The 25,199-nt window shown below is 43.1% G+C and overlaps 1 long non-coding RNA gene across 1 annotated transcript in view; it reads left to right on the top strand.

Annotated features, from left to right (window-relative positions):
- The window catches only part of LOC145351847 (uncharacterized), a 48,029-nt gene extending 25,467 nt beyond the window's left edge, over positions 1 to 22,562 (top strand). The window contains exons 5-6 of the long non-coding RNA XR_013888462.1: positions 7,257 to 7,337; positions 22,466 to 22,562. This is a non-coding gene — a long non-coding RNA (uncharacterized LOC145351847). The remainder of the gene's footprint in view (positions 1 to 7,256; positions 7,338 to 22,465) is intronic.
- Positions 22,563 to 25,199: the final 2,637 nt, after the last annotated feature.

The raw sequence follows: 25,199 nt of genomic DNA, 5'->3' as shown, positions 1-25,199 counted from the left end.
ATCCCTCATCTTTAAATTGCATGTCTAGAATATGAAGTTATGCATCGTTTAAATGGCAAATTATGGAGAAACCTTTATGAGAGGCAGTTTTTATGGAACGATAGTTCCAGGTTCCTAAATCAGGTCGCAATCAAATGAATGACAAAATGTTTGACAATTCATTAGATGATTAAAACCGCAGGAGTTAATCAAAGCTAGTTTATGGACACATGTACCATACTGAGAGGCTACATCTGCTCATAGTACTATCTGGATGTCTGCTATTTTTCCCCTTAAATTTTGAATTTTATTTCATTTTTATATTCCTGAAATAAAAGACTATTGATTGGATTCTAGCTTGGCTACCGAATAATGTGTGGAAATTATTAAAATATTTTTCAGAAATAAATCGGGTAGTATGAATATCAACTTGAAAATGACAGTACAATAGTATCATTATATATTCAGGCTATTCTAGAATGAATAGCTATTCCCCGCCACTGAATAGACAGCTGGGTTAGATTTCTGGAACAAAGGGAATGAAAAAAATCGATCTGAAAGTTAAGTCAAAGGTAAGTATCGATATTTCAAGACTGACACATACAAATAGGGAACTTGGCAGAGCGATCGCATCAGGTCGCTTAGTTTTGCAATCTTTTTCGTGAGGGATAATGTTCACCAAACTGCACGGTGGGGAACTAACAGGATGTGGTTGGTTCGCAACCAGCCCAGTATGAATTTAGGTTTAGAGAGGCATTTAAACAAGCACTGCTCCGACCCTGCCAGTCTTGGCCAGGTGAGTTCGGTTAATGTTACGAAACCAAAAACATGAAATACTCAGCAAGTTTGGAAGCTTCTTTGGACAGAAATCAGAGTTAACATTTCAGGTCAATGAGTTCTGATTGAAGGCAGCACGACATTGGCCCCAGGCAGGATCTTCCTGTCCCATTAGTGTCTACGATGATTTGCATGGCTCACCCATCCCATGGCCAGGAAACCTTCCCTGGTGCGGGGGGAGAGAGGGGGTGGTGGTGGTGATCTCCTTCGGCGGGACCAGAAAATGCCCCCGGTATTTTATTTTGTTCCATATTGCATACATTTTGAACAGCTTTCTTTAATTAGAATCTTGGAATCCCTACAGTGCGGAAGCAGGTCCTTCAGCCCGTCCAGTGTCCACTGACTTTCTGACAGAACATCCCACCCAAGGCCTATCCCCGTAGCCCCATGCATTTACCCCACTAATCCGCCTAATAGACACCTCTTGGGGGCAATTTGGCATGGCCAATTCATCTAACCTGCACATATATGCACACAGATGTGCATATACAGGGCAGCACGGTGGTACAGTGGGGGTTAGCACTGCTGCCTCACAGCACCAGGGACCTGGCTTTGCTTCCGGGCTTGGGTCACAGTCTGCGTAGAGTTTGCACGTTCTCCTTGGGTCTGTGTGGCTTTCTTCCGGGCGCTCCAGTACCCTCCCACAGTCTAAAGATGTGTGGGTTAGATGGATTGGCCATGCTAAATTGCCCCTTAGTGTCCAGGGAATTAGCTAGGGTAATGTGGGGTTATGGGAGTAGGGGCCGTGGTGAGATTGTTGTAGGTGCAGGTTCAATGGGCTGAATGGCCTCCTGCACTGTAGGGATTCTATAATTCTATATTTGTGGGAGGAACCTGGAGTACCAGGAGGAAGCCCACACAGACATGTGGAGAATATGCAAACCCCAACAGATAGAATTGAACCTGGGTCCCTGGCACTGTGAGGCAGCTGTGCTAAACGTTGTGTCTCTGTGCCACAACCTTTCTCCTGAGTCAGTAGCTTTTGGATTTAAATCTTCCAACTGGTCTTGAACAAATAATTTAGTCCTATACTGGAGCAAATCTCACCCATCAGTTGGAACCTCAAATGTAAAGTTTTGTTTACCTACCCAGGTGGATGTGGAAGGTTTTACAGCACTATATATAGAGTAGGTAGTTTTCATCACATTTTTGGGCAATATTCCTCCCTCAATCTGACTATTGGCCTTTTGTCCAATTGTTGTCTGTGTGCATGGTTCCTATTTTGTTTATATAGAAACAGTCACTAAATTCATTACAAAAACAGAAAGCACTGGTAATACGCCATAGATCAGGAGGCAGCTATGGAGATAAAAACGGAGGTAATGGTTCAAGTCTTGAGCAGGTTAGTTCAGATTTCCAGCAGCTGCAGTATTTTACATTTGTGCTACTGCAATTCATTATTTGTGGTGCACTTTCTGAAGTTCTGAGAGTTGCAATAAGCTGTTGTATTTACACTTGCTTGCAGCAGTCATTTTTATTCCTTTGTCTCCATTACAATTTTGTCATTGTTGCTCACTGCAAAAAAAAGGTCTTGTACAGACTTGAAATGATATTGGTTAAATTAGAAAATTGGATTTATTGTTTCCTCCAAAACAATTTGGACCATGTGAATGGATGTGCTTTGATATCTTGCCAATATTTGTAAAGAGGAAACTTGACATCCTGTCAGTATATCAATAGAAAAGCTTTTTGACTTCTTGCCAGAAAATCCATGGCATGTCTCTGGCTGAACTGGTGGGATTTTCAAGGAAGTCTAGAACTGGAATTTTACCACACCGCCCATCATGGGAGTTGGAGTGGGCGAGGGGTGGACAATGGAAAGGTCCATTGACTTTGAGCGGGGTTTTATGGTTTCGAGATGAGCAAGGCCACAAAATCCTGCCCTAGATTTTAAGAATTGTTGAAAGTTAGCTTGATAAATTTACCTCATGAAGAAAATATATTTCTAATTATTTGCCAGTATTTAGAGGTCGAGTCATTAAAACCATCAGCAACAACTTTATTTAGAAAGCATCTTTAATGCAGTAAATAAAAAATCCCAGGGTGCTTCACAGGAGCATTATAAAGCCTAAATTTGACACCAAGCAACCTAAGGACATATTAGGATGAACAATCAAAAGCAGTAGATTTTAAGACGTGCCTTAATGTAGTAAACAGAGGTAGCTGTGGAACAACTTGAAAATAAGGATCAGAATTTTTAAGTTGAAATATTGCTTAATCAGAAGCCGACATAGGTCAGAATGCATAGGGTGAATAGAACTTGCTGCAAGTGAGGACACAGGCAGCTGAGTTTTCAATGAGTCCAAATTTATGGAGTGGAGAAGATCGAAGATGAACCAGGAATGCATTAGAAACTGGTGGGAAGTGGGGGAGGGGGGGGGGCGCAACCGTTTAGTGAAGCCCTGGCAGATTGCATGACAATTCAAGAGGCAAAATTGCATTTTGAAAGAGTAATAAAGTTGAACTATGATTTTTCCACCCTCCCCCACCCCCCCAAACTTTCCAAATTTCTATCTGATGGTGAAATTGAACAGTGTTCCACTCATGTGATGACTGCCCATCTCAGCTGCCTGAAGGTGCACTTTGCATCCTGGCTGTGATGAAGATTCGATCGTGTCCAAAAGCTTTTTCAACGTCAGCCTGAGGAGCAGGATTTGCCCACAGCTGAAATTAGATGGCTTATTGAAATTTTATGCAATCGATTTGTAAATGAAGCAATTCCTAGAGTCAGAGTTCTGATTCAGAGTAAAGACTGACAATCCTGACATTGCACTACATACATTAGCAGCAATGATTCTTCTTGCCAGCACATATTTGGATGAAGCTGGATTTAGCACATTTGTCAGCATCAGACTTCAATATCAGTCAATCCCGGATGTCAACTGGAGATGAGGTGTACAGTTCCAAAACACTGCCAGGTTTTGAGACTCATTAGGCCCTGTGACTACATAAAATAACATTTTAATAACATAGCTTTAATAATTTTAAGTAATAACAGAGGGCAGCATGGTGGCACAGTGGTTAGCACTGCTGCCTCACAGTTCCAGCTCCAGGGACCCAGGTTCAATTTGCAGCTTGGGTCACTATCTGTGTGGAGTTTGCACATTCTCCTCATGTCTGCTTGGGTTTCCTCCCATACTCCAAAGATGTGCGGGTTAGATTGATTGGCCATGCTAAATTTCCCTTCAGTGTCCTGGGATGCAGATGTTAAAGAGATTAGCAGGGTAAATATGTGGGGTGAAAGGGATAGGGCCTGGGTGGGATTATTGTTGGTGCAGACTTGATGGGGCCAAATGGCCTCCTCCTGCACTGTAGGGTTTCTATGGTTTCTATTATTTTAACAAAATAGTTCTAAAACACAGCTTTTCCTTTGTGCGTGGTGTATTGTATGTTAATCTTTAATTTGCAGGCTTAATAATTAAATACTGAATTATACTATATTGCTGTTTTGTTTTTGTTGGTGTTCGGAGTCGCATCAATCTGCAAGTGCTAAAGTGCAGTCACATTGGTAAGCAGCTTGGGAAGCATTGATTTAAGAGAGTGATATATGACAAAAGACTGACTACCCTAAAGAAAAAAATGAAAGAGGATACAATACAAGTGTTTAAGACTTGAAAAGTTTGGCACTAATTGGATCCAAGTAATCTTTTCTCCCTGTGTAGGATTTAAACGGATGATATTCACAAATTAAAGACAAAAAGAATGGAAAATGCAGTGGGAATGTCTATTTTAATAAAAAGGTGACAAGTATGTGGAACAGATGGCTGGCATTGGTGGTGCAAAAATCAACCTTAATGGGTTTCAAGAAGGAACTAAACATAATCTTGTTAACAACTGCTGCTGCTCTGTGTTACTAATTATGCACCAAAGGAAATAAAGAAAGGAAAGCTTACGTTTATGTAGTGCCTTTTACAACCATCAAACCTCCCAAAGTGTTTTTCAGCCAATTGATTACTTTTTGAAGTGTAGTCATACAGTCATTGAGGTTTACAGCATGGAAACAGGCCCTTTGGCCCAACTTGTTCACGCCACCCTTTTTATTAAAAGCCCCTAAGCTAATCCCAATTGCCCGCATTTAGCCCATGCAACTATCTAAATGCTTTTTAAAATGCCTCTACCACCACCTCTGGCAGCTTGTTCCAGACACTCACCTCCTCTCTGTGTGAAAAAATTGCCCCGTTGGACACTTGTATCTCTCCCCTCTCACCTTAAAGTCACTGCCACTGTCACTGTTGCAATATAGGAAAGGGGGCAGTCAATTTGTGCACAGTAAGTTGCCACAAACAACAGCATGGGATGTAGGCATTGCTGGCCAGCTTTATTGCCCATCTCTACTTGCCCTTCAGAAGGTAGTGGCGAGCTGTCTTCCTGAACTGCTGCAGTCCTTGAGGTCTAGATACACCATAGGACTATTTAGGGAGGGAATTCCAGGATTTTGACCCAGTGACAGTGAAGGAAAAGCAATATATTTCCAATTCAGGATATTGAGTGATTTGAAGGGGAACCTCCAGGTGGTACTGTTCCTAGGTATCTGCTGTTCTTGTCCTAGATAGTAGTAGTCAGGGTTTGGAAGTTGCTGCCTAAGAAACCTTGCTGAGTTCCTGCAGTGTAACGTTTAGATGGTACACAGCTGCCACTATTCATAAGTAGTGGAGGGAGTGAATGCTTGTGGAAGGTACAGCAATCAAATGGGCTGCTTTGTCCTAGATGGTGTAGAACTTGTTGAGTGTTGTTGGGGCTGCACTTATCCAGGAGAGTATTCCATTACACTCCTGATTTGTGCCTTGTAGATGGTGGACAAGTTTTTTGGGGGAGGGGGGGTCATCAGGAGGTTAGTTACTCATCATAGGCTTCCTAGTCATTGACCTGTTCTAATAGCCACAGTATTTAAATACTTAGTCCAGTTCAGTTTCTGGTCAATGGTAACTCCCAGGGTATTGGTATTGGGGAATTCAGCAATGGTAATGCCATTGAATGTCAAAGGGCAATGTTTAGATCCTCTCTTGTTGCCAATGATCATTGCCTGGCACTTGTGTGGCGCATATGTTACTTGCCACTTGTCAGCCCAAATCTGAATATGGTACAGGTCTTACCACATTTGGACTTGAACTGCTTCAGTATCTGAGGTGAATGTTACGTTACATGTGCAGTCTTCAGTGAACATTCCCACTTCTGATCTTATGATGGAAGGAAGGTTATTGATGAAGCAATTGAAGATGCAGAGTTCCTGCAGAGCTGACACTGCATATATCTTAATGACATTTACTTTTCTTCTATGTACTCACAATGAACAATATGATGTTAATTGGGAAATAAATATTGGCTAGGACACTGGGGAAAACTTCATCAAAATAGTGCATATTTTAAGCTCATTTATGGAATGTGGAGGTCACTGTCTAAGACAATGTTTACTGCCCATCCCTACTTGCCTTGAGAAGGTGGTGGTGCGCCACATCCTTGAACTATTGAAGTCCACGTGGTGTAGGTACACCCACTGTGCTGTTAGGAAGGGAGGTCCAGGATTTTGACTCAGTGGCAGTGAAAGAAGAGCAATATTGTTCCAATGCAGGGTGATAATAAGATGGAAGAGTTGAACTTTCAGTGGTAGTATTTTGTATGCAGCTCTTGTCCTTCTAGATGGTAATGGTTGTGGGTTTGGAAGATGCTGCCTAAGGAACCTTGATGAGGTCCTACAGTGCATCATGTGGATGGTTACACTACTGCTACTGTGTGTCCGTGATGGAGGGCATGAATGTTTGTTGATAGATTGCCCATCAAGCAGGGTGCTTTGTCTTGGATGGTGTTGAGCTTCTCAAGTGCTGTTGGATCTTTTGTATCCATATGAGACAGCAAACAAATCCAAAGACAGGATATCTGACAGGATAAATATTGAAAGAAGTCTCACAACACCAGCTTAAAGTCCAACAGGTTTATTTGTAGCAAATCCCACAAGCTTTCGGAACACTCTGTTCCTTCCAACGCCTGCATCTCCACATCAGGGTAAATATTGGCCATGACATCATTCTTTGAACGGCACAATGCAATCTTTTGTATCACATGAGAAAGCAGACAGGGCTTTAGCTTAATACTTCATTTGAAAGACAACATCAACAGTGCAGCACTCCCTCAATACTATGTTGGAGTGTCAGCCTAGATTTTTATGTTCAGGTGCTTGACTGTGACTTGATATACTTCTGACTTAGAAGCAAGAGTTCTACCAACTGAGCCATGTGGTGTATTGTGGTGAATTGGCAGGTGAAGTGACTGAAACTATTTGTAGGTTATATTTTCCATAATGCAGCAGGATTGGGCAATAAATTCTGGTCAGCTAGCGATGCCCATGTCCCATGATTGAATTTAAAAAAAGGAGAAACCCTAAACCAGGTATGTTGGAAAGGCATGGAGTAAGGTGTAATTTTGTCATTTATTGTCTCTTCCAGGGAACGATGTGGCTGTGATAAAAACAAGAACTGCTGGAAAGACTCAACAGCATCTGTAGAAAGTTAATTTATTAGTCACAGGTAAGGCTTACATTGACACTGCAATGAAATTATTGTGAAATTCCCCTAGTCGCCACAGTCTGCCACCTGTTCGGGGTCAATGCACCTAACCCGTAGGTCTTTCAGAATGTGGGGGGAAGCCAGAGCACACAGAGGAAACCCACACAGACACAGGAAGAATGTGCATACTCCACACAGACAGCAACCCAAGCTGGGAATTGAACCGGGGTCCATGGCACTGTGAAGAAGCAGTGCTAACCACTGCACTACTGTGCCACGATGTGGGTATGCCGGCGTTGGACTGGCGTAAACACAGTAAAAAGTCTGACAACACCAGGTTTTAGTCCAACCTATTTATTTGATAATATTCTCACTAGCTTTCGAGGGGACAGCCTCTTCGTCAGGTGAATGGAGAGTTCTGGCCTCAGACAGAGCATATAAAGCACAGACAGTTTAGAGATTACTGATTAAAATGCGAATCTGTTCCCTTCCTGTTGGCGAACACTTCAGTGGTCACGGGCATTCAGCCTCTGACCTTCGGGTAAGCATTCTCCAAGGCGGCCTTCACGACACACGACAGCGCAGAGTCGCTGAGCAGAGACTGATAGCCAAGTTCCGCACACATGAGGACGGTCTCAACAGGGATCTTGGGTTCATGTCGCACTATCTGTAACCCCCGTGACTTGCCTGGGTTTGCAAAACCTCACTTACTGTACTGTCTGGAGACAATACACATCTCTTTAAACTGTGATCAGTGCTCCTACCACTCACATTATCAGCCACTTCAGGTCTTGAACAGCAGGTTAGGTGTAAGGATTCGCATTTTAATCAGTAATCTCTAAACTGTCTGTGCTTTATATGCTCTGTCTGAGGCCAGAACTCTCCATTCACCTGACGAAGAGGCTGTCCCCTCGAAAGCTAGTGAGAATATTATCAAATAAATAGGTTGGACTAAAACCTGGCGTTGTCACACTTTTTACTACTGTGCCACCCCAGAGTTAACATTTTGAGCCTGATTTTATCATTTTGATTCTAAGTGTTGAATCTGGGTGCAATTCAGATCCAACTTGGAAACCTGTTCTCAGGTGCAACCATACGCACTTGGTCTGAAAAAAAATTGAGTCTGAATTGCGCCGTGGCAGGGCTTATCACTTCCGAAACGCTGGAGCTCCGATCGGAACATTGAACTGCACATGTGGAGTGAAAAAAGTTTTGAAAAAACGTGTCCCTGTCACCTCGCTCCCAGGCCACAAAATGTGGATAAAGTGGCCCAAGAGCGATGGCCCCCACAGATATCGTCCCACCTCCAGAACATAACTGCCCCCTTATCCACCCACCCCCCCTGCTATCCAGACTGATTGCGACCCTCTGCCCCCCCTTCCCTGCACTGATCGCACGCAGAGTGGCCGCAGTCCCCCCTCCCCCTGTCCTCTCTCCTCTCCCTCACCAAAGAACAATCTGGCCTCCTACCACCCCCCACCCCCACCCCCACCCGCACCCACCCACCAGAAAGTGATCTGGCCTCCCTCCTCCCTTCCCCCAACAAAGAATGATCTGGTCTCCCTCCCCAACCCACCTCGCACACCTCACTAGAGAGTGATCTGGCACCCCCCACAACCCCCAACCACAGAATGCTCAGGTCTCCCTCTTCCCCTTATCCCCCAGCCAGAGAATGATCGGGCTCCCCACCTCCCCTTCCGCCCCATACTACCACCACCAATCTGAGTCAGAGAGCCGTTGGAAGCTCTGAACTTACCTCTTCAGAAGCTGGAGCGCCCGAAACCAACCTTCGCTGAGCATGTCTGTTTTGTGCCGAATCTAGACACACGAACGCGATGGTAAAGCGGGAAATGCTGGTAAAGTTGGGTGGGCAGCCTATTAATTCAATTTAAATACATGCAAATGCATTTAAATTGCCATTGCGCACATTTCAGGCACGGTTTGGATCACAGGCCTTGGTAAAGTGGGCATCTGCATGGACGTGGGCATGGATTGTGCTAATGGGCTCACGCCTGACTTTAGCAAGTTTTCTTGCCCAAACATAGGTGCAACGCAATGGCAAAATCAGGCCCTTTGAGTCCATATGACTCACCTTCAGGGCTGAAGACAGGCAGAAATGTGATGGATTATACAGTGGGGTTCAGAGGGTGGATAAGATGGAGCAGAATTAAAGGTCGGGGTAGATGGGAACTCAAGAGTGATTGACAAAGATGCAATTGACACAAGACAAAGATGTGTTAATGGTAGTGTTAAAGACTAAAGGAGGTGCTGATAAAGGTATGGCACTGGACCAAAGGTCAGCACAAGTTACAGTTGTTGAGTTTGGCAGCTTTAGACTGTGACCTTTTTCCACAATTTTCAACCCCTTGTTAAAAACATCCCAAACATGCATTGCCTCAATGCAAATTCCTCCCTCCCCTTCTCACACCAGACCATCTGCATTTTGCACTTATAGTTGCTATTTTTTGTTGCAATCTCTCACAGCTACACTTTAATAACTAACACATTCACTCTCTCTTCTGTTCTGACGAACAGCCAAAAGGACTTGAAACGTTAACTCTGTTTTCTTTCCTTACTGATGTTGCCAGACCTTCTGAGTTATTCCAGCATCCTCTATTCTTGTCTCAGATCCCAGCATTCACAGTATTTTGCTTATTTAAGTTACAGATGACTCTTTAGGGGAGGGGATTGGGAAAAAAAAATCTAAATGGAGGAAAGAGTTCCTGGTCTCGAGTTGTTGCACTCAATGTTAAAACCAAAAGGCCGTAAATGTCATAATCAGAAGATGAGGTGCTGCTCCTCCAGTTTACGTTAGGCTTCACTGGAACATGGCAACAGACAGACATGTGGGCATGGGAGCAGAATAGTGAGTGGAAATCGCAAACAGTGGGAATGTCAGAGTCATGCTCACAGACTGAGTAAGGCGTTCCTCAAATTGGTCACCCAATCTGCGTTGTGTCTTCCCAATGTAGAGGAGGCCGTAATGTGAGCAGTGAGTATAGTAAACTAAATTGAAAGAGGTGCAAGTGAAACACCGCTTCACCTGAAAGGAACATTTGAAGCCTTTAGTGATAAGGAGGGAGGAGGTAAAGGGGTGGATGTTAGACCTGCAATTACAAAGAAAGGTGATGCAGTGATGGAGAAGTGGACCAGGATGTCACGGAGGGAAAGGTCCCTACAGATTGATGATTTTGGAGGTTAAGAGAAGATGTGTTTGGTGATGGCTTCACGATGGAGATGGCTGACATGATCCTTTGAATGTATAGACTGCTAAGGTGAAAGGTGAGGAAAATGAATATCCTATCATAGTTTTGAGGTTGGGAAAACAAGTGACTGCAGAGGTGCAGGAAATGGGTTAAATACGGTGATATGGCTGCTGTTGGATAAGGAACATTGAGATCGTGATGCCTAATGATCATGACAATTTAGAAGTATTTGAATGTGCATTTTCGATGCCAAGACGTACAGAGCTATGCGCCAAGTGCTAGAAAACAGGTTTAGAATACTGTTTTAAATTGAAAATGAGAGTCAAGTTTCAACAATTACTAAACATTTTTACTATAATTTTTTAAGGTTGCAGTAGCCTACAGCTTGTCACACTCTTTAACCTGCAGTTTAAGTTAAATTTAAAAAACAGCTATAAAAAAAAATTTGACCTTTGATTAGTGCATCCACGATGGACTGAAGGGCCTTTTTCTGTCCTGTATATCTCAATGCCTTTATACTCAGTTGTATCTTTACTGTATTGGATAGGGTCAGTAGACCAACTAATATTTTCCTGCATTTATTTCCACATATTTTAAGGGACTGCATACAATTGAAAGATTGTACAGACTTATGCAAGAGGAAGTAAATAACTGCTGCAGCAGAAGCGAAAAGGAGAGCATCTTAATTTCTTAGAGCTCTCTTCCAACTTGGAAGAAAAGAGGCCATTGCATGCCTCACATGGACAGCTGTGGATAAGACCCCATAACCACCAGGATTATTTACAATTTTGGAACTAGTCTAATGACTTCACAGGGCCAGCAAAAATTGTGTCCTGCCAGCTAAATAATAGAGCAGCTTACTGAAATACAGAGAAGCATATTCTGCAGCTCTATATTCAAGCAGCTGTCTGAGGTATCATGTGGCACTTTGTTTCTTACCATAGAAGAAATAAAACTTGGAAGAGATATTAATTCTCAATTCCTCTTGTTACTCATTTGAATCTCTCATCTTTGGTTCTTGCTTCCTAACATTATAGTGCCCAGTTCACGAGTCTTGAGAAATTGCAACTGCAGGATCTGAAGACTGCAGTAACCAATAAATGTAACATATTTCTCCTGAAAGGGGAAACAGCACATCATGCTAGGGAACTGTAGGCCACTGGAGCTGAATTTGTACCAATCTGCTGTAATACTTCAACTGGAAATCATTTAATTCAACTCTGTTCTAGGAATTGGGAATGGAGATGTGCTAACCTTTAGAGAGAGACTGTGTGTGTGTGTGTGTGTGTAACTTATTTAATATTTCTACTCTTCAATCCGCTCACTAATTAATAGTGGGTGATACGGTGGTTAGCATTGCTGCCTTACAGCGCCAGGGACCCATGTTTGATTCCCGGCTTGGGTGACTGTCTGTGTGGAGTTTGCATGTTCTCCTCATGTCTGCATGGGTTTCCTCTGGGTTCTCCTGCTTCCTCACACAGTCCAAAGATGTGCAGGTCAGGTGCACTGGCCACACTAAATTCTTCCTCAGCATATCTGAACAGGAGCTGGACTGTGGTTACTAGGGGATTTTCACAGTAACTTCATTGCAGTGTTAATGTAAGCCTATTTGTGACTATTAAATAAACTTTACTTTTACTTCTAGTTTCATCATGAAGGTTAACAATTGAGACAGAATGATGCTCCAGCAGTTAGCTGAACAATACTGAATTCCCATTAGTGGTTGTGAGTCACAGGACAGATGTGAAGGATGCTGAAGAGCAATTTCCTCTACCTATGTCAATGTTGGTGGCCACTCACTTGCTTCATCATTCATCCTCTCCCTTGCACTCATCAACCCAGGGATATCCACAAAAGGGATTACAAATTGTTTAGCTGCAAATTCCCATGTGGCGAGACACAAAGATGTAGTAGAAACTGATGTAGCTGTACATCAAGTCTGGACAGTGCACGGATGATGATCTTAGAGGCTCTGCCATGAAGAGAAGAATGCATTTGGTGCTCCTGTCTCAAGATGTCCAGCATATGGCTGGGATATTTGGAATTCCTCACTCCGCTGTGCACCAACAAGCCTCAGGGCTTCACTTTGTTGCAGGGCAACCTAGACAAACTATGAAAAATCTAGGTGAGTCAATCAACTCAATGTGAGGGCATGGAACAAAGGACTGCAGATGTTGGGGCTGATTTAGAGAAGTTGATATCAGGCAGAATGCAGAGTATACAGCATGGCAGAGAGGCTGAAGAATGGTCATTAACTGTCTATGAAAGATGTGGTAACCTGCTGATTTTATGAGAGACTTTCTGAGACTAATACTCCAAACTAGAATTTTGTTTCTAGTTTCAGTGGAATAGAATATTGTTATAGACCTATAATAGGCCAGAGGCTTAGTATTCACGTTAAGTGACTCACATGACTCTCAAAGCCTTTGCACCACTTATACAAGTATGATGGAATATTCTACACTTGCCTGGATTAGTGCCGCTCCAACAAGAAGTTCGACACCATCCAGGAAAAGCAGCCTGTTTTATTGGCATCCTATCCACATCCTTAACAGATCTACTAAGGTTTTTTCACAGCGACTCCAAAACCTGTGATCTCTTCCACTGAGAACAATGAAGACAGCGGGCATATAAAAATATTACTACCTCCAATTCCCCTCAGTCATACACCAGTTTGATTTGGAAATGCTTCACCCTCCATCATCACTAGATCAAAATCATGGACCTCCATTGCAGAACCTACCAGAACTTGGCAGAACCTTCAGCACAAGGAATGCATGGTTCAATGCATGGTGGTTCATCACAGCCATCTCAACGCTAATGGAATGGGAAATAAATGATATACTTACCAGTGATGCCCACAGAATAAATAAATTAAAAATGTGGTTCCAGAAACTGCTATAAAACTACATTGCAAGCCAAGGTGCTACATGTGATTATAGGTGAGGAATTAAATTTCCAATGCAAGACTTGCCTTCAGTTCGTTTCTTACTCTGTGTCATCCTATAGTTCACTTCTCATAAAATGCTTCCATAATCTATCCCTCTTCTCAGGTTCAGTGAGTAACCGCATCATGGCTATGAAAGACTGCTGTGTTTCATTTGGAGACGCTTGAGCTTCTGACAGCCGATGACTTTTGTGCGCTTGAACATGGGCAGGCCTGGCTGCTGATCAATGCACCTAGGCCACTTCCAAGGCAGTCAACTGTCATTTTGGTATTGTGGTGACATAGTGCTAGCTTTCTGCTCAGCCTGTCCTACCCAACCCTGAGTTCAAAGCACGGCTATTGTTTTCAAGCTCCCATCAATATCTCCTTTCCCTTGTCCAGATCAGTGACACTATTAACTCAGTTTCTGGTATATTTGGACTGTGGTGTAATAAGTGTAACGTTATCAGATGAGGGAGCTTCAGCAGCAGTTGGTGTCATTGCAGTGCATGCATGAGATTGAGATCTCATATGAAAAGTGTAATTGATCAAAGCAATAGTGCTAATGCATTTGATAGAGAAGCATGCAGCCATTTTCTACGGCTGGGGATGTGATTGTAGGATGGTATGTTGCCTTCCTGGTGCCAGGGTCAAGGATGTCACTTGAATCACTGCAAAACATTCTGAGGGGTGGTGGGGGGAGGGGGAGGAGGGAGGGGGAGGGGGGACAGGGGAGGGGGGACGGGGGAATGGGGAGGTGAACAGCCGAGATAGAGATTCAATCGTAACTTCCAAAAGAGAATTGGATAATAATCAAAGGGGAAAGTCTTTATAGACCTACGGGGAAAATATAGGCAAGTTGGACTATCTGAGTAGATTTCACAGAGAGCCAGCAAGGACACGACAGGCCAAATGGCCTTGTTGTGCGCTGTAACTATATTGATTCCTCCAACACACCCACCAGGATTCAACATTTAATATATGCTCTGTGAAGAATGATTTTAATTTTAAACTACTGTACATGTACAAGCTATTTTTCCATTTTTCAGCAACAAACACTGCCTCAAAGGTATTCTTTTGCATTCACTTTGTGATGTATAACTGGGATATGAAGTTATGCGACAACAAAGTTTCTGTTGCACTTTGTTCAGTATTTCCTGCTTTGACTCTTGCTGTAGCACCTTCAGAGCTCAGAAAATTCTTTCCCAATGTCAATAAATAATATGTCACAAAAATTGATAATTTTCAACTTCAATCTCACTCCCAGTGCATTCTGCCTGAGTACAGCATATTTTATGGTCTGCTGCAATTAAAGTTTAAAATGTATTATCCCCAAAAGATATCCAGTTGTGAGTTTATGCAGTAGTTCACTTCAAACTTAGGTTTGAAGGCTTTAAATATTTGCAAATGGAGACAGGAGAGCTTTATTTTCTTGGATGTGGATTTTATGCTATCATTAATTTGATTTAAACTCATTGAAGCCTTAGGCTAATTTCCTAAATGGAATAATTCACATCTCATTTTGAGAATTATTCACTTTAATTTTAAATGTGTTAGAATCATGTCTTCAGGAACTAGTTTTTTTTAATTTGAAAGGACATTGCATTACATGGTCTCCTGGGATTTTCAAAATAAACTTAAAATTTCACCTTGACTATGTGCAAGCATACCTTTTCCAAGAAATCACCTGACTAGCTTAGCAAGAGAGTTATTTGCCTATTTGGTGGGGAAAAAAGAACTGTTTCAAAGGCAGGGGCTCTGGTGATGTTGGAAATCAACTAACGTGGATGAGCTTTATGTTTTGAATTTGTGTTTTTTAAAACTCAGATGAGAATGAACTGAGAAGGAGGGTGGCTGCCCAGCTTACACTGTCCTTGCCTTGTCTGAAAACATTGTGGCTCTCAGTATTTAGCTAGGAAACCTCACATTGATGGAAACCTGAGAGGTTGAGACGAGAAGGATTGATTATGCTCCAGTTCTATTATCCTCCACGCTGAAGCTCTGTTCGTGAAAACGTCCAGATATCTATTGGGACCAGCAGCCCATCTTCACATGAGGGAGCATTAGATTGACAAGCTCAGAACCTTGCAAACTTTATCCTTTTTATAAAGATTTTTTTCTTCCACCACCCATCTCTGCAGAGACACTATGGCCTAAATTTTCAGCCTGGGAGGAAAGCACAATCGATGGGACCAGAAGCAAAGATGAAACCTGCTCCTGATGGCAATCAACTCCCAAAACAAATTTCATGCTGGCAGGCTAATTAACTCCTGGCCCATGTGAAATGTGTTCTGAGTGAGGCTCAACCCTGCAGGTGAGAGGCAAGTAGCAGATGCTGGATATCCAGCGGGAAGCATGTGAAAATCTGGCAAAGATCCCTGATCTTTGCCATGCTGTCAGTGTTGGAGGGTTTGATGAGTAGTATGAACAGTACGTTGGTCCAGAGATCAGAATACACAGCTTCCTCTATAGCGACTTTGATGGAGAGGCAGCTGCAGGAATTTAATCAAGTGTTTCTGGGGTTACATTTTGATTTACAAGATGGTCACTGCCAATGTGAGAGATGGATGAGACACCTAGTAACCCTGCTAGCTGCCCATCCATCAGTGGTGAGCAGGGAGATTCAAGCCAACCTCATGTTGGTGGTGACATGCAATTTGCTTCTTGGGACCCCTCTCAGGGTGCTCTTGATGATGGCATCTGCTCCTCTGCCTCTCTGCCAGTGACCATTTCATCTGATGAGACAATGATGACTGGGGAGTGCCAAGCAATGACACTGAACTCCCCCACCCTAGACAAAGCTTACATAGGCTCTGGCAACCAGAGGATGACTACTAAGGTCATCAAGGCCATCAGGGCATTAGCCAACAGCCTGCCTCCAATCCAACTGCTAGCGGAAGGGCAACACCAAGAAGTAGCACTCACAAGCTGAAATTAAAGTCGCAACAATCACATTTGGGGTCTCACGAATGATTAGTATTTCCTTGGCACGTGTATACTGCTGCATTTATACCTTTGCCTTCATTATTACAAAGTTAGATTACATGCAATTCCTTGTTGTTAGGGAAGAGGTCTGGGAGTCATACATCACTTATATGAAGAGGTACAAAGAGTATTTCAGAGGCCAGGACTTGAGTGAAGATGACAGGTGTGTCACATCAGCAACAATCAGTAAGATGGCATTTCACTTGGCATCACCCTTAGTCCTTGCTTTGGCTTCCTAACTGAAAGTCCTTTGAATCAAGGCCTCTCTAGTCTCCTTTCCTCCCATAAGCATCCTTATGTCCAAATCCTATTTCTCCCCCTGGGACTCCTCAGGTTCCTCCTCAGATTCGGTACTCAGTAGCCTGTGGAGCAGGATTGCTGTCTTCATCTGGCAATGGGCAGCATGGTAGCACAGTGTTTAGCACTGCTGCCTCACAGCACCAGGGACCTGGGTTTGATTCCTGGCTTGGGTCACTGTGTCTGCACATTCTCCCCGTGTCTGTGTGTGTTTCCTCTGGGTGCTCCACTTTCCTCCCACAGTCCAGAGATGTGCAGGTTAGGTGGATTTGCCATGCTAAATTGGCCTTTAGTATCAGGGGAATTAGCTAGGGTAAATGCATGGGGTTATGGGGATAGGGCCTTCGTGGGATTGTCATTGGTGCAGAGTCAATGGGCCGAATGGCCTCCTTCTGCACGGTAGAGATTCTATGATCCTATGGTTTTATGATGATTATTCCCCCCCCCCCCACCCACCCACTGCCCAGGAAGATTATGCAGTGCACAACTGGAGAGCAATAAGGACAACACACTCAGGAGAATATTTTAAGTGATCCCTTGAGTTGGCCAGGCTGCGACACCTCACTTTGAGTAGGCCTATGGTCTTCTCAATTACTGCCCCTGTGGAGGAAAGACTGCAGTTAGAGTTCTCCTCAACTTCAGTCAGTGGGTGTCTCAGTGGCGTTATCAGTCATCTTTTCAGCAGGTAACGTTTATCCCCCAGGAGCCTGCCATCCAAGTGTGCAGAAGCAGTGAACACTATTGGCTCCTGGATATGACAGACAATGTAGTCAACATGGCAGCTTCCTGGATATCTGGCATGATCCTGCAGTGTTTGACTCTTGTGGCCCAACAGCCTGAAGGTTGAGAGAGTGGAAGCCTTTTCTATTGACAAAGGCACAAAGCTCCTCCACTGGCTTGCTCTGCCTGGCTAGCCTCATTGGTCTTGAAGTGAATGAAAGTATTGCCCCTTCAGAAGAGTGCATCAGTGATCAGCTTGATGCAACTGTGGGCATCCAAATGGGGGTCTCCACATGGATCCCCTGAGGCATCAAAGTTCAGGACAACTGTTGACTTCAGAGACACTGGCATTGGATGGCCACCAATGCTGGATGCAATTTTGGGACCAGTCATTTCACATATCGAGGAGACAACGTCCATAGAAAGGTGACAGGTCCTTCTTTGGCACTAAAGCTTAAACATGTCCAACTAGCATGAACACTGCCAGTAAACTCTATTGAGTAGTGGTGCTTTTACAAGGCCTTCTGCCTTGCACTTCCTACTGGCCCTGTATCCCATCTAGCTGTGCCTCTCATTTCACAGGTCCCACTCTGGGGCAACTGGCTTCCTTTCTCTTCTAGTCCTCTCCCCCTCTTCTTAGAAGATCCCTCCAGAAGACTACACAAACTAATGACCATGAAACCATTATTGATTGGTGTTTAGACACATCTGGTTCACTAATATCCTTTAGAGAAGGAAATCTGCCAACCTTACCTGGTCTGACATACATGTGACTCCAGACCCACAATAATGTGCACTTTACCCGTAACGGCTAAGGGAGGGTCAGGACTGGCAGTTCAATGTTCCAGGGTACAGATGATATAGGAAAGATAGAACAGGAGGTAAGAGAGGAGGGGGAGTTGCACTTTTGCTAAGGGAAAACATCATGGCCATACTGAGAGGGGACATACCCGAGGGTTCGGTCACTGAGTCTATATGGGTAGAACTGAGAAATAAGAAGAGGGGAATCACTTTGATAGGGTTGTTCTATAGGCTCCCAAATAGTCGGCAGGAAATTGAGGAGATTACAGATAGCTCCATGAAAAATAGGGTGGTAATAGTTGGAGATTTTAATTTTCCCAACATTGACTGGAACAGCCATAGTATTAAAGGGTTAGATGGAGAGAAGTTTATTTAGTGTATTCAGAAGAAATTTCTCATTCAGTATGTAAATGGCCTGACTAGAGAGGGGACAAAACTTGACCTCCTCTTGGGAAATAAGGAAGGGCGGGTGACAGAAGTGTTAATGAAGGATCACTTTGGGACCAGTGACTATAATTCTATTAGTTTTAAGATAGCTATGGACAATGATAGGTCTGGCCCAAAAGTTTAAATTCTAAACTGGGGCAAGGCCAATTTTGATGGTATCAGGCAGGAACTTTCAAAAGTTAATTGGGGGAGTCTGTGAGAAGGCAAAGGGACATCTAATAAGTGGCATACTTTCAAAAGTATGTTAACCAGGGTTCAGGGTAAACACATTCCTCTTAGAGTGAAGGACAAGGCTGGCACTCTCCAATATTCAGGCACCTCACCTGTGACTATCCCTGGATGACTTGGGATATTGAGGCCCTGATCAAGAAGAAGAAAGAGGCACATGACATGCATAGGCAGCTGGGATCAAATGAATCCCTTGAAGAATGTGGGGGTGTAGGAGTTGAGTTAAGAGAGAAATCACGAGGGCAAAAAGGGGATATGAGATTGTTTTGGCAGACAAGGCAAAGGAGAATCCAAGGAGCTTCTACAGATACATAAAGGGCAAAAGAGTAACAAAGGAGAGAGTAGGGCCTCTTAAGGATCAACAAGGTCATCTATATGCAGATTCACAAGGGATGGGTGAGATCCTAAATGAATATTTTTCATCAGTATTTACTGTTGAGAAAAGCATGGATGTTAGAGAACTTGGGGAAATAAATTGTGATGTCTTGAGAAGTGTACATATTACAGAGAAAGAGGTGCTGGAAGTCTTAAAGCGCATCAAGGTAGATAATCCCCGGGACCTGATGAAATTGTCCCAGGATATTGTGGGAGGCTAGGGAGGAAATTGCGGGTCCCCTAGTCGAGATATTTGAATCATTGATAGTCACGGGTGAGGTGCCTGAATATTGGAGAGTGGCAAATGTTGTGCTTTGATTAAAAAGAGCTGTAGGGAAAAGCCTGGGAACTACAGGCCAGTGAGCCTCACATCTGAGGTGGCAAAGTTGTTGGAAGGTATTTTGAGAGATGGGATTTACAGGCGTTTAGAGTCACAAGGACTGATTAGGGATAGTCAACATGGCTTTGTGAGTGGAAAATCATGTTTCACAAATTTAATTGAGTTTTTTGAAGGGGTAACCAAGAAGGTAGATGAAGGCAGTACAGTTGATGATGTCTACATGGACCTTTTCAAGTCCTTTGGCAAGGCAAAGCATGGTAGGTTGTTGCATAAGGTTAAATTTCACGGATCCAGGATGAGGTAGCCAAATGGATACAAAATTGGCTTAATGATAAAAGACAGAGGATGGTTGTAGAGAGTTGCTTTTCAAACTGGAGGCATGTGACCAGCGGTGTGCCTCAGGGATCTGTGCTGAATCCACTGTTATTTGTCATTTATATTAATGATGTGGATGAGAATATAGGAGGCACGATTAGTAAATTTGCAGATGACACCAAGATTGGTCGTATGGTGGACAGTGAAGGAAGTTATCTCTAATTGCAACGGGATCTTGATCAACTGGGCCAGTGGGCTGACGAATGACAGGCGGCGTTTAATTTAGACAAATGTGAGGTGATGTATTTTGGTAGATAGAACCAGGGCAGGACTTACTCAGTTAGTGATAGGGCGTTGGGGAGACAAAGAGACCTAGGGGTACCTGTTCATAGCTCATTGAATGTGGAGTCACAGGTGGACAGAGTGGTGAAGAAGGCATTCGGCATACTTGATTTCATCAGAATATTGAATACAGGATTTGGGATGTCTTGTGGAAGTTGTACAAGACATTGGTAAGACCACAGTTGGAATACTGTCTACCATTCTGGTCACCTTATTATAGAAAGGATATTATTAAACTAGAAAGAGTGCAGAAAAAATTTACTAGGATGCTACCGGTACTTGATGGTTTGAATTACATGGAGAGGCTGGATAGACTGGGACTTTTTTCTCTGGAGGATAGGAGGCGAAGAGTGATCTTACAAAAGTCTATAAAATAATGAGGGGCACAGATCAACAAGATAGTGAGTATCTTTTCCCAAAGATTGGGGAGTCAAAAACTAGAGGGCATAAATTTAAGGTGAGAGGGGAGAGATACAAAAGTATCCAAAGGGGCAATTTTTCACACAGAGGGTGGTGAGGGTCTGCAACAAGCTGCCAGAAATAGTAGTAGAGGCAGGTACAATATTGTCTTCTAAAAAGCATTTAGACAGTTACATGGGTATGATGGGTATAGAGGGATATGGGTCAAATGTGGGTAATTGGGATTAGCTTAGAGGTTTAGGAAAAAAAAGCAGCATGGGCAAGTTGGGCCAAAGGGTCTGTTTCCATGCTGTAAACCTCTAAGACTCTATAACTGCCTTCTGAAATGGCCTCACAAGCCATTCAGTTCAAGGGCAATTAGGAATGGGTAACAAATGCTGTCCTTGCCAGCAACATCCATATTCCATGAATGAATAATAAAAGAAAACCTATGTTTGTACAGAAGGTTGCACAGGTTTCTACATTCAAGGGGTCTCAGTAGAGAACCTCTGAAAAACAGACAGCTCTCTAGAACACACAAAAAAATGCCAGAAACTATTGATACACCAACTCCAAACAATCACAGGCAAATTCCCAACTGTTCACCTCACCAGCATGCACTGGGCCTTTGAGCCTGCCCTGAATGTAGACTCACCTGATGAAGGAATAGCACTCCGAAAGCTCATGATTCCAAATAAACCTGTTGGACTTCAACCTGGTGTTGTGAGACTTCTTCCTGAATATAGAATGCATAAAAAATGTGAAAGCTGCCTGGCTGAGTGACCTGTGTGCTGAGTGTAAAAGCATGTTAGCCACTTGCGTTCACTCTTAATTGCTCTTTAAGTGGGCTTAATTGGCTCTTCAACAGCTGGCAGGCACAATTCATACTTCCACAGATACTCGCCAAATGAAATATCCATGAGGCGGCGCAATAACATCGGGATGCCCTCCTGACATCAACATGTTCCAATTGGCAATCCTTAATGTTCATTGCATGCCTCTTCAGCGAGTGCAAAACTGTTTGTTTTCCTTTCTGTAAAAAGAAGTTAATTTTGTTTTGCCTTGTTCCTTCACCTAGACTGTACATTTAAAAGAAATAGGAAAAATCCATCTTCATGATATCAAAATGGCTAACCAGTTGGTTGAAATGGACAGAAAATTTTGAGTGGCATGGTAGCACAATGATTAGCACTGCTGCTTCACAGCTCCAGGGACCCGGGTTCAATTCCCAACACAGGTCACTGTCTGTGTGAAGCTTGCACATTCTCCCCATGTCTGTGTGGGTTTCTTCTGGGTGCTCTGATTTCCTCCCACAGTCCAAAGATGTGCAGGTTTGATTTGATTGATCATGCTAAAATTGTCCCTGATGTGTGTAGGGTAGAGGGTTTAGTGGGTGGTATATGGGGGTAGGGCCTGTGTGGGATTGTGGTTGGTGCAGACTCAATGGGCCGAATGGTCTCTTTCTCTACTGTAGGATTTCTATGAGAAAATATTTTGGAAGCATAAACAATGGACTCAGTATCAGGAATCTGGGCATATATATATTGACACTAATTTTGGTCAATGATCTCATTGTCTTTTCTTCCCTGGGGAAAGAAAGAAAACAGACCGCTTGCCTTTGTGAAAGCATAAGTTGCAGAATAATAAATACAACATTGTTCTTCAAAATCACATGTATCTAGAAAATCATTTGTTTTCAAATGTTTCACAAATAACTCAGAAGTCATCTTGACTGCTTTGTGTTAAATCATGGTTTTTGTTCTTTTAGGCAAGTCTCATGTACGTGACATTTTTCTGGCATTTACTAAGGATGTTATTGAAGTGGTTTGCTGTTGACTTCCTCGCAGATTCTACCACCAAGCTACCATCCGGTAGGTGGCCTGCAACCAAAATTAAAAAATGGTTGCCAGGTTGTTGGCTGATGTTTTTTACAACATACCAAAGATCTTTTATGTCCAAAAGGGCTGTCAGTATTTATTTGTCAAAATTCCTCCCATGATCTTTTCAAGGAAGAAAATAATTTCATCATCTGATTTGTGGGTGAAGAGGCATGCCCTTGATCCCACGAATAATGGCCCCCACAAAGTCTATGTACCTTGAAAACATCTCACATGTAGCACTGAAGATTTGTGCTTCAGAACTACAGTGCCCCTAGCTAAGCTGATCCAGTGCATCTACAACACTCAGATCTACCTAATAATGTAAAAAATTACCCAGTTATGTCATCCACAAAGAGCAGGACAAATTCAAACTGGGCAATTATTGCCCCATCCATCCATTCTCAATCATTGACAAGGTGATAGAAGGTGTCATTGATAGTGCTTTCAAGTGACACCTATTCAGCAATAACTTGTTCATTGGTGCTTAGTTTGGGTCCCATGTGCGTCACTCTGCTCCAAATCTCATGATAACCCAGATCAAGAATGGACATAGGAGTTGAATTCAAAGGGGCAGGTGGGAATGAGAGCATCAAGTCAGAATTCCAATGGGAATCCTGGGGAAAACTCTCCACTAGTTGGAGTCATACCTAGCACAAAGGAAGATGGCTGTGATTGTTTGAGGCCAATCTGTCCAGGACATCACTGGATGAGTTCCTCAGGGTGGTGTCCAGGGTCCACCCATCTTCAGCTGCTTCATCAATAACCTTCCCTCCAACATAACATCAGAAGAAGGGTTGTTTACTGATGACTGCACAATGTTCAGGACATCTATATATTTTCAGATATTGAAGCAATCTATGTCCACATGCAGCAAGACCCAGGTAACATTCAGACCTGGACTGATAAGTTGCAACTAACGTTCACGCCACATAGGCAATGACCATCTCCATTTGCCTGGATGAGTACAACTCAAATGACACTCAGGAAACTTGACAATCCAAGACAAAGCAATCCACTAGAACACCCTTGGACATTCACTCCTTCTGCCACTGCAGCACAGTAGCAGCAGAGTGCGTCATTTACAAGTTGAACTGCACCTTGAAAACCCTCTCCAACTAGGAGGACAATGGCAGAAAGACATGGGAACATCATGAATGGCAGAGTGGCACAGTGGTTAGCATTGCTGCCTCACAGCGCCAGGGACCCCAGGTTCAATTCCGGCTTTGGGTGACTGTCTGCGTGAGTTCCCTCCCATAGTCCAAAGATGTCCAGGTTAGATGGATTGGCTGTGTTAAATTGCCCCTTGGTATCCCAAGTTGTATATATATGTTATGGGGATACAGCCTGGGTAGGGGAGACTGCAGACTTGATAGGCCAAATAACCTCCCTCTGCACTGTAGAGATACTATGATTCTATGATCACCACCTACAAGTTCCCTTCTAATCTGCCCACACCTTCCTGACTTAGAAATATTTTGCTGCTCTTTCACTGTCACTGAGTAAAAATCTCAGAATTTCCTTCCTAACAGCACTGCAGATATATTTATACCACATAGGCTGTTCCAGTTCAAGAAGTGGATCACCAGCATCTTCTCAATGGCAATTAACGATGGCCAACAAATGTGGGCCTGGCAGCTCACATCTCATGAATGAATGAAAAAATGTTTCCCCGAAGTGCAGCAGAGAAGAATTATAATAAAGAACAATATCTCTACCAGAGTGATTATATGATTTTATAAGGTTACTTGCACTGCTTTTACTGATTAGGAGAAACTCTACAATGTGCTCTGGCTAACATGTCCTACAAAATTATTGGTACGTTTTGGCCTCTCAGGGATTATCTATAAGAGGATATTTCCATTGCCATCTTCTTTAATTGTCCATTGTCCACTACCATTATCCAAGATGTACAGGCTAGGTGAATTGACCAGGTTAACTTACCCCTTAGTGTTAGGGGGGATAGCGGGGTAAATGTGTGGGGTTGCAGGCATAGCATGGAAGGTGGACCTGGGTAAAATGCTTTGTCAGAGAGTCCATGCAGGCTCAATAGGCTGAATGTAGGTGTTCTGTGATTCTATGATTCTTCCAGCCATTATGGTTCAGGGCTCTCACTTGTGCCTCTTGATTTTTAAATCCATGTTGCTAGAGAGCATTTTTATGTTGTCATCCTTTCTTAGTCTGGGATTGCCTTGTGGTCTCTCCTTCCATATTTGTAGTGGTTTGTGGTTGATACTCTGGCAGAGGCAGAGTCAGAGTGGAGCATGAAGTGTCCATACCAATGGAGTTAGTGATCATCAACCAACCAGGTCAGTGGTGCTTAATTGGTTAGGTTGCATACAGTCTTGTTTAAGGTTTCACTTGGGGCCTTTAACAGTGTTCAAATTAGTAAAAACAAAAATCCATAAATCTGCCATTCATTTCTTTGATGTATACTCATATTTGCGAGCCATATTTTAATGTAGACATAAAAAATATGCTGTTAGAGCTGTACTTTATTGTGTTTTATATTTGATCTCAATATATGGGATAGGGTTCATTTCAGAGCTTGCAAGTACAATGTGTCTTTAACAGTCAGGAAAATAATCCCTATCATCATTGGATTAAAATCCTGGACCTTCCTGC

This window comes from Carcharhinus amblyrhynchos, chromosome 13 (genome assembly GCF_965287045.1).
Source record: "Carcharhinus amblyrhynchos chromosome 13, sCarAmb.v2.hapA, whole genome shotgun sequence".
In the NCBI taxonomy this organism is placed as follows: Eukaryota; Metazoa; Chordata; class Chondrichthyes; order Carcharhiniformes; family Carcharhinidae; genus Carcharhinus; species Carcharhinus amblyrhynchos.
Note: the sequence above shows the minus strand (reverse complement) of the source record. Positions and strands in the feature narration are given on the sequence as shown.